Genomic DNA, 10,145 nt, shown 5'->3' on the forward strand with positions numbered 1-10,145 from the left:
TCGTCCTTGGGAGGGCACACATGAAAACTAAAATGAGTCGATGACTCGTAAACATTACTTCATACGGTTAAAATATAACAACATAGATTTTTAGTCATGCATTCATCACTCCATACATATCATACATAGACATTCATTTCATTTTAAAACGTTGCGAGGTGAGGTTTTTCTTTAAAAATGGTTTTCTTTCATAAAATAGTTACCCACGCCTCACTGCCTTCATTTCTTAAAGAGTTTTATCATGCATACATCTTTTCTTAACATGCGTACATTATTTCTTATCAATTTCATTAGCCATTGTAAAATGTTACGCCCTGCTTGTGAGGGTTAGTGGTCTTTTGGACCTTGATTTTGCCCATGGCCATGGGTTAGGAATCCATTCCGTTAGGGTGCAGCACTGGGTGCACTACCAGTACTACTTATCCAACATTACAATATGCTTAGTCTAGGCCTTTGGTAACTTTATCCATTTGTTTATGTGGCCGTTATGTATTTTCATACATTAAAGTATTCATTCCTTTCAGTTCTTTTTAATTCTTTCAGTTTTTCAGTCTGTTCATTCTTAAAAGTCATTTAAAAAGCATGAGTTTAAACATCATCTTTCATGGCATCCTTTAAAACATTAGTTCATGCATTGTTTAAAGCATCAGTTCAGAGGGATGTTTAAAACTCTTTCTTTGCATCATTTAAAGCATAAGGCATAAGCCTCGCATTTCATTTCATGAAAATACATGCAGTACTTATTACGTATAACATCCATTCACATGCATACACTTACATATTTGGGGTGCGTAAAAAGGGGCTATTAAGGAGGGCCGTTACATACTTATACTTAGTGTTCTTTCGTAAAGCGTGTTTTGCATCATTTTGTAAAGCATCGTAAAGGAAAAATATTTCGTTTTCATTTTTAATTTATTTAGAAAACTCTAGAAGAGTATAAACATAATACTTATCTGGACTCCATTTCATACGCATTTCATGTAGTCCATTCATGTGCGTATTAGATGGCAACCTACATGCATACACATAACTTCAACATCATTCTCTATATAGTACATAAGCAACTATACTAGAAATAGAACTACCTTTCACTTGGAACACTCTCCATCCATCCCTGTATTCATACGTGCCATTTACTATGCTAAAACCTTCGGGGTCCATTTACCGTCACCACCTCCATCTTCTATGTCTTCCTCATCACGTTTCCTCTTTCTGGGACCCACTTGGGGCACCTTTTCCAATTTGACATTCTACTTTAAGGTTTTATCCTTCAAAGTGAACCTCCATGATTCATCTTAGGGTCTCTTAGGGTTAAGAGACTAAGACCTTTGTCTTACTCTCCTATTAACCTCATTCCGATGCATGACTTAGACTAACTAAGTCAGACATTCCGATCCTAGGCAACATACCCATTACTACCTTTATGCATCCTAACCAATACTAAATCCTCATTCCCATCCATACATGCCACATGACTTTAGGCCAACTCTGAGGCTTAAACATCATGTAACCATGCTTAGGATAGATTACCCATTATGTATAATAAATCCGTCAAGTACAAGTGTCTCACTAGATGCACATGTACCTTACCTTTTATCACTTAAGATCAACTTATAGTTTGATGAATGCCCGCTTGTATAAAAAAGCTCCATACTCGGATACCAACTTCTACTCAAACCCGGTTAGTAAGATCTTCCTACTTTCCAACCCTTTACAAGTTCATCCCAACACTTGACACAATAGGGCTCCATTCACAACATCTCCATCGCGTCACATAGCTCGAGACTACTCCCAAGCTACATCATGACACCTGTCACTATGACAGAGTCACATCACAACTACTTCGAGACACCATTCCACAGTTCGTAACACTACATTGTATGCTCTACACTCCTCAACTACGCCATCCAAACCTTCGTGACACATTGTCCGATGTATCACGACATTACACAAAGTACACTTCACGTGAACTTTCCTCTATCCACACTATGCCACACGTCACTACGGCACACACCACACGGTGCATCATTGCACTACATGGAGTACACACCACGTGTACTCCCTTCACAACACTACTTGTATCACAACTATGGCACACACCTCACACCCATACTTCATAGCACAGTCCACAACACTATGCATCATACTACACAATTACGCCCAACACACTTCACTACACAACCACACTTTACTGCACAACTAAGCAGCGAACTCCACAGTAATAACAGCACAGTTCATAACTACGCCGGTCCCGATCAAAGGTGTCGGAGGAGTTCTACGTGGCGGTCAAACTGCGTATAGTGGCTATTTGGGCTATTAGAGGTGGCTATAGGTGTGGATCTAAGTGGGGAAAGGTTTGGTCATGGTCCTAGAGTGGTGATCTCATGGTGGTGCCGAGGTGGCACAGGGTGGAGGCACGGTGGCTCGAGGAGGAGTTTGGGCCGTGTATGACTAAACTGAGAAATTCATGGGTTGCAAGGCTGGGGGCTATGGTTGGTCATGGAGGACTTAGTAGGTGCTGTGGAGGTCAGGGGAGGTGCTGGGTTAGAACCTGCGCAAGGCAGTATTAGGGCCATTGGTGGTGGTAACACCGTGTGGGAGACCCATCGGTCGTGTGTGTGCGCGATGAAGAGGGAGGGGAAGGATGGGTTTGGTGGAGGAGGTCCACCGGTGGCAAGGAAGGCCGTGGAGAGGTGGTTGGCGGTCTGGGTTGCCGTGTACAATGGCGTGGTGGAGGAACCCGTGTGGGTTCCTTGCATGTGTGTGTGGGGCAATCCGAGGGAGGAGAGAGGGCTGTGGGGAGGGGAGGTTGTGGTTGTGGTCGTCTGTGGAAGGAGGGGTCGATGTTGGTGCTCGGTGGCCCAGTTGGCCACGCACGGCGGCACAAGAAGGAGAAATGGGCTTTGAAACCCATTTCGTAAAAGGGAAAGGAGGAAGGAGAGGGGGCTGCCATGTGACTCATCGGCGTGAGGGGGACATGGCAGTGGCGGCAGTGAGGCTGGGCGGTCGGAGGTGGTTGGGCTAGAGAGGAGAAACTACTATGGTGGAGGGAGAGTAGAGAGAGGCTGTTCGTCGAGTTGGAGAAAAGGGGGAAGGAGAGAGAGAGGAAAGGAAAAAGTGAAAGGAAAAAGCTAGTGGCTTGGGTAAATCTAGGCCCTTCGTCTTGGGATCTTCAAAATGATCTAATGGTGAGTTTAAATACTGATTAGAAAATGCATAAGCATTTATTTAATTTAAAATACTGAGAAGAATTAAGATAGAATATTATTTTATAAACTAAAGTTCATAAAATAATATTCCATCATTAACCAAAATGATGAAGTCTTGTTAATTACTTGAAGAAAATAAAATCATTTAAATTAATTTAGAGTTTTCAACATAATTTAAATCTCGTAATATTTTTAAATGACTGAAATCATTGAAATTAAATAATTTTCTACAATTATAATACTTTTGAAGCTCTTCAAAAATATTATAATTGTCTTATTTAAAATCAAGTTTAGTCTAATAACATTGAAAATATCACATATAATTATTTTCAGGACATTTAAAATATTCGTAAGTTTTAAAATATTTATAAGTCTTATATATTTTTTAATTGAATAGAACTTTTTTCTAGAATTTTTAGGACACTTTTTTCTTTTAAAAAAGAAGAGAAAATTAAATTAGGTAGATTAAAATTTGTTGGTGTAGTTTGAAGTCCTTGGTTTTGTATCAATGGAGATGTGCTTAAAACATGAAACAATATCTAAAGGAGGCCCACTGGCTTGGCAAGGCGAGTTAGATAACGGCTCTTGGTGGGTATGGTCCACCAAGAGGGTGGTCTGCTCAGCCTGGGCCAAGAATAATGAGACATCGATCGAGGTGGTCAGGTGGGATATGTGGTACCCCTTATTTACATGTATTTTAATTAAATAATTATTTAATGTATTTTATTATTGGTCCTCTTGTTTTAAAATTTATGAGTTTTGTTGTATTATTTTATGATTTTTTTTAAGTTGTGAAATTTATTTCAGTTTGTTTTTCTTGTTATTAGTTATTGTTATTATTTAAATTTCTCTTTATTTAGAATTATTTTATTGTTAGATTTACTATTTTATCTTGTTTAGTTACTATATTTTTTAATTTAAGTTATCATTTTAAAACCTTTTCATTGGATCAATTTTGAGACCCAAATTAATTTAAGTTATCTCATTTCTTTCAATTCATTTTTCTTTTTTTCTTTTCTTCTTTTTCTTCTTTCTCTTTCTTTCCTCCCATGCTCTCTCACGCGACACCCTCTACTTCTCTCATGTTGTGCACTCTTTTTAGCCCACCTAGCCCTGCAGTGTGCCACGACCGGCGACACCGCCGAGCCCACGACGTCCCCACCCTCTGGCTATATACTCATTACACTGCCATGTGCCGCCCAATGGCACCACCACCTCCCCAACAGCTTCTACTCTTGCCAACCATCATCCTCCACAAAGCTTAGCCCCTAACTCTCCACTGTCGCTCCCATGAAGCCCACCATGACCCACGTTTTTTCTTCCCTTCCGCCTCCGTTTACCGTCTCCTAGCCACTGCACCACCACCATTAGCCCCCTCTCTCCCCGACAAGTCTCCCCTAGCCTCCCCACCCCTAGCCGAGCCTCCACCTTCTCTCACTCTCCTTTACTCTCCCACGACCTCTCTTCCTTCAAGTTGGCTGATCTCCTCCATGCGCCGCCACCCACCAGCCACCATAATAAACTCCACTGACCTCCATAAGCCCCTCCATGACCAACCCAAGCCTCTCGTAGCTCTCCTTCAATTTTTTCCACTTTGTGACCCACAACCGTCCCTTGAAAGCACATATCTGTCACTATGCCACCACCTTTAGCACCACCTTGATCATCTGAAAATTATATTTCATTGCTGTAAGTAATTTTTCAAGGAATTTCTTGAGATTTAAATATATTTTTGGCACTAATATATTTTCTACAGTCTGGTTGGTTATGCCGAATTTTGAGTCCAAAGGGAATGGGGGTTGGGTTGGATTGGAGGATTGGTTGGTCTATTAAATTGAATTATGCTTGGTTCTTTTTTTGTTTTTTGTTGTTGTTGTCTTTGGTGTCATGAATTTCATTGCAATATGACATGCATATTCATAGGCTGTAAATGAAACTGGGCTTTCATATGATAAAGGATTTTGCGTATGTTTGTAATGAATGAATTGAAAGGATTGAGAGAGAGAAAAAAGGAACTGTAGGAATAGTGGTAGAGTCTCGCCTATGATTCTCGCCTACGGTGCACGTGGTAGAGATGGTGGTAAGCAGGGATGATGGTAGTCTTACCTACAATTCCAATCTACAGTGGGAGCTGTAGGGATGTTGGTAGTCCTACTTGTAATTCTCACCTACAATTATTTGATAAATGGATATATTAGGCCATTTTATGAAAAAATGGCTGTTTATGCTTAGGCCATTTTTTGAAAAAATGGCGAATGGTATTTAATGATGTGTTTTGAGTTAAATGAGATTTTTGGTGTACATTGGAAAATGATCATTTTTAGGGAAAATGATCATTTTTAGGGAAAATGATCATTTTTAGGAAAAATGATGCTTTTGGTCACATGTTTGTTTCATTTGGTGCATGCATACATGTTGATTGCATGAATGTATTTTTATGTCTTGGGTTATTTAGTTGATTACATACTGAGATTCATAATCTCATGTGGTATTTGATACCCTATGGTTCCGTTTTGTGGAATCGTTTGATGCAAAGGAAGATGTTGAACTTGAGGGATTGGCTCTGCTAGAGGAGTGACATGTGGTCATTTTGGATCATGGGTTATGTATCACTTTTTGGCTATGTAAATATCGGTTTTTACTTTACGTTTGCTGAATAATTGTATAATTTTTTGTATTACTTTTATTTTGGGTAGTTTATTTAAAATTCTAGTATTTACTTGACGTCTTTTTTTATCCGCTGTGATTTTATTGTACATGTTGCACACACTTTGAACACTTATCGTTGAGGTACGTGACTAGTGTTCTCATCATCATGATTTCATGATTCATGCGTTTCCATACATGGGAGTCGGGGTTGTCATAAGTGGTATGAGAACAATTCGGCTATGGATAAAACCATATGTCCCGTAGGTGCAGTACTAGAAAATTTTAAAGATTTAATTTGAAATTGGTTTTATTTATTTTGAATTTATTTTAGTTAATTTGTTTTTATTTTATTTAAATTGAAATTATGTCATTTTATTTATGAAATTTATTTTATTTTATTTTATTTTGTTTTAGTTTATTTTGTTTTATTTTGTCTGGAGTTGAAAAGTAGGTTAAGGGTTATGCTACGGCAGAAAGATGGTACGACCGAGAATGCTATAGTTAGGTATGAATATTTAGTGTAGTATGCTTGAAATTTTATCGACTTGGTTCGCTTTTATAATATCGAGGCTTTAAGGGAACATCATGGTTTGGGTGATCTCTTTGGAGAGTAGGAACTAAAGTCACGACTGAGGAGGAAAATAGATTTAAATCACTTGGTATAATTGAGATCTTAGATTCTGTGGAGATATGAAATGAGGCTTTAGAATAGGAGGTTGTAAGTTCAACAAACTTTAAAGATAAATTTATGAGAATTTCACCAAAGGTTTAAGGTTTTGCAGACTCTTGGAGTGATTGATTATCATTTAATGTTTTGGATTTTGAGAGGTTCAAATGTTTTACTATTGGATTTAAGTTCATCGATCTTGTGGAGTTTGGAAAATGTTTTTTATATATTATAAGGTTTTAGAATTGCAGATTTGAAGAACTGATTTATAATAAGATTTGAGTTTTTAGTTCCGCAGACTTGGTATACTAGCTTGATCTGTTCTAGAGATTGATTAGTCTATAACCATTAAAATGGGGTTGATCAGAGTTGAGTCATTGATGTAGGAAATTTCAATGAGAGTATTTCTTTACGAATTGAAGGTATTGATCTAGTTCAAGAAATGATTATTATTCGCTTGAGGTTATAGTGGCATGTTTTAAGATTTGATTCATATGAAATTTAAGGATAATAGTTGGTGTAGATTCAAGAAATGATTCTTGTTGATTTTGAAGAATATGTGTGATACTTTGTTGGTTTTGGGAGACAAAGTATTTTCTACCAAAATGTGGTAAGAGTTCTCTGGTTAATAGGTGTGGAGCTACCTTGTAGTCAATGGTGTTATTTTGTGATATAATTAAGGAGTCAAACCTAGTGCTAAACTTAAGGAATTGGTGGTGATTTGAAATTTTGAGATGATACTTGTAATTGGTGATTAATCATTTGGTTGAACAAATTATGCTTATTGTTGGTTAATTTTGGAAGTGGCTAAAGGTTACCAACTTGTAGAATACAATGAAGATTTGGAAGTTTTAGCATAGGAGTCAGTTGAGGTTAGCACAGTTTGTTGTATGAAAATAATAATCATTGGAATTTACTAGGTGTTGTATTAATGGTATTTTGGAAATGGAAATTTCGGATTATATGGTTGTGGAGTACTAGATATGATGTACCATTGGGAGACTAATGCGAGTATGATGGAGTCGACTATAGGAGTAGACATGAAAGACCAGTACCCATAATTGTTTGGGCATCAGTGATGATATGTTTCTCTCAAATGTCTTTTAAGTAGTATCTTGTATCTTGCCTTAGGATTAATGTTTGACCTTACAAATTTCAAGGATGATTTTTTTTTTAAAAAAATTGGGAGAATGTGATACCTCTTATTTATGTGTATTTTAATTAAATAATTATTTAATTTATTTTATTATTGGTCCTCTTGTTTTAAAATTTATGAGTTTTGTTGTATTATTTTATGATTTTTTTAAGTTGGGTCATTTATTTCAATGTATTTCTCTTGTTATTAGTTATTGTCGATTATTTAAATTGTTCTTTATTTTAAATTATTTTATTGTTTGATTTACTATTTTATTTTATTTAGTTACTGTGTTTTTAATTTAAGTTATCGTTTTAAAACCTTTTCGTTAGATCAGTTTTGAGATCCAAATTAAAATGACTAGATCTCATTTCTATAACTTTCTTTTTCCTTTTCCTCCCTTCTTTTTTCCCTTTTTTCTTTTTTTTCTTCCTTTTTCTTCTTTTTTCTCTCCTCCCCTGCTCTCTCCCGTGACGCCCTCTCATTCTCTCAGGTCGTGCACCCCTTTCGGCCTACCAACCCCACTGTGCGCCACCACCGGCGACACTGCCCAGCCCACGACCTCCACCACTTGGCGGCCTCACCCACCCTAGCCACCACCTCCATGCCCCCTCTTTCTCTCGCCTAGCCGTGTAGCCTGATCAGGTTATACACTCACTACACTGCCGTGTGCCGCCCAATGGTGCCACTACCACCATAGCAGCTTCCTCTCTTGTCAACCATCATCCTCCACCAAGCTCAGTCTTTAACTCTCTACTGTTTGCTCCCATGAAGCCCACCATAGCCCAAGGTTTTTCTTCCCTTCCGTAGTCGCCTGGCCACCGCACCACTACCATTAGCTCGCCCTCTCCTCGGCGAGTCTCCCCTAGCCTCCCCACCCCTAGTCAAGCCTCCACCTTCTCTCACTCTCCCTCACTCTCCTCTATTCCTCCAATTTGGCTGATCTCCTTTGTGCACTGCCACCCACGGCCACCAGCCACCACTATCAACTCCACCGACCTCCATAAGCCCCTCTGTGATGAACCTTCGATTTTTCATCTTTGTGTGATGCTCCTAGATTTCGCTTGGGATTAAATGGACATCTGACATTTCGAGACATGCAACACAAGGTTACTTGCCCCTGTTCATGACATATAAGATGCAATGTTCCTAACATGTATATAGCATTATGCAATATTCGCAGTGGATAAATTTCATTTTCTTTAGTAATACTATGCATCAGACTAAAAATATCCCAAATACTTGAAATATACTTCATACATAAAGACATACTAAACAACCATGATCACAACACTAGCCCAAAATGGTTGTGATCAAAAGAGTACTGGAGATATAACTCCATAAGTACAAGTAGTAACCTAAGTTAAATACTATGCCATCATCGACATCGCACCGTAGCTTAGTTGACCGTGTTCAGTTGGTCGGATTCCGATTTTCCTTCGGGTCCTGTATCTACCATTCAGGGAGAAATTGTGACGCCCCCAAATTCCCACGCCCGAACAGGGAGAAATTGAGACATCCGGATGGTGACAACCCGGGTCACCATCCCATCGACGGGTGCCGAGTGTGTGCAAGGCAACAGATGTGTAAAAAGAAACACGCAGCGGATAACGAAAGTCATAACTAAGTACCAGAATTTTTTTCCTTAACTTAATACAGGCTGTTGAAAACATACATAGATAAAATATTACAAAACACAAATGCAGTTTTAAACAAATATAAAAGATAGCATCAGCAACCCGGCGGAGCCGCATCCTCGGGCTCAGTCTCTTCCTCCTCATCCTCAACTCCTGCACCAAAAGCTACGGAACCACAAATGGTTCCGCAGGTAAGTAAAACCCCAAACACTACCAGATAAAAACACATATAACTCAAACAAGATGCATGAAACATGCCCAATGCACAAAGCCCAAAAACACCAGTTTTCCACACACGCCAAAAACCCATTTGGCCCAAAAACATATCCTTTCCGAAAAACACGCCAAAAGCCACATTTGGCCGCCAAAGGTCCATTTGGCCCAATATCTCGCCGGAAGTCCATCCGGCCCAAAACCTCGCCAGAAGTCCATCTGGCCCACGCCAAAAGTCCCATTTGGCCTCATAAACCATTATCCAATTTTAACCGTATACGCCATGACCTCCCCTAGGGGTCATCCGCACACCCTGGCTCCAGTGTCACACCGCAGAGTACCACCACGCATGTGACACCTAACGAGCGATGCCCAGTTCCGCGCCTCCCGCGCGTGCGTAGCCAAGCATCCTCTAGCCCTCGCCAGCGAAGGGCCACGGAGTCGGTGAGTAGGGCGATGCCCGGTTCCATGCCCGGCACGTTCGTAGCCAAGCATTCCCTAGCCCCGCTCCCGTCATCTCTCTCGACAACTCAGGGGACATCACTCAGTTTATTCCGCTCCCGAGTGACCAGAGGAGCTCCACCGAGATAATAACCCATCCCGGCTTGGGCTCGTGATACACACGCACCCGTAAA

This window comes from Carya illinoinensis, chromosome 6, assembly GCF_018687715.1.
Source record: "Carya illinoinensis cultivar Pawnee chromosome 6, C.illinoinensisPawnee_v1, whole genome shotgun sequence".
Taxonomy (NCBI): Eukaryota; Viridiplantae; Streptophyta; class Magnoliopsida; order Fagales; family Juglandaceae; genus Carya; species Carya illinoinensis.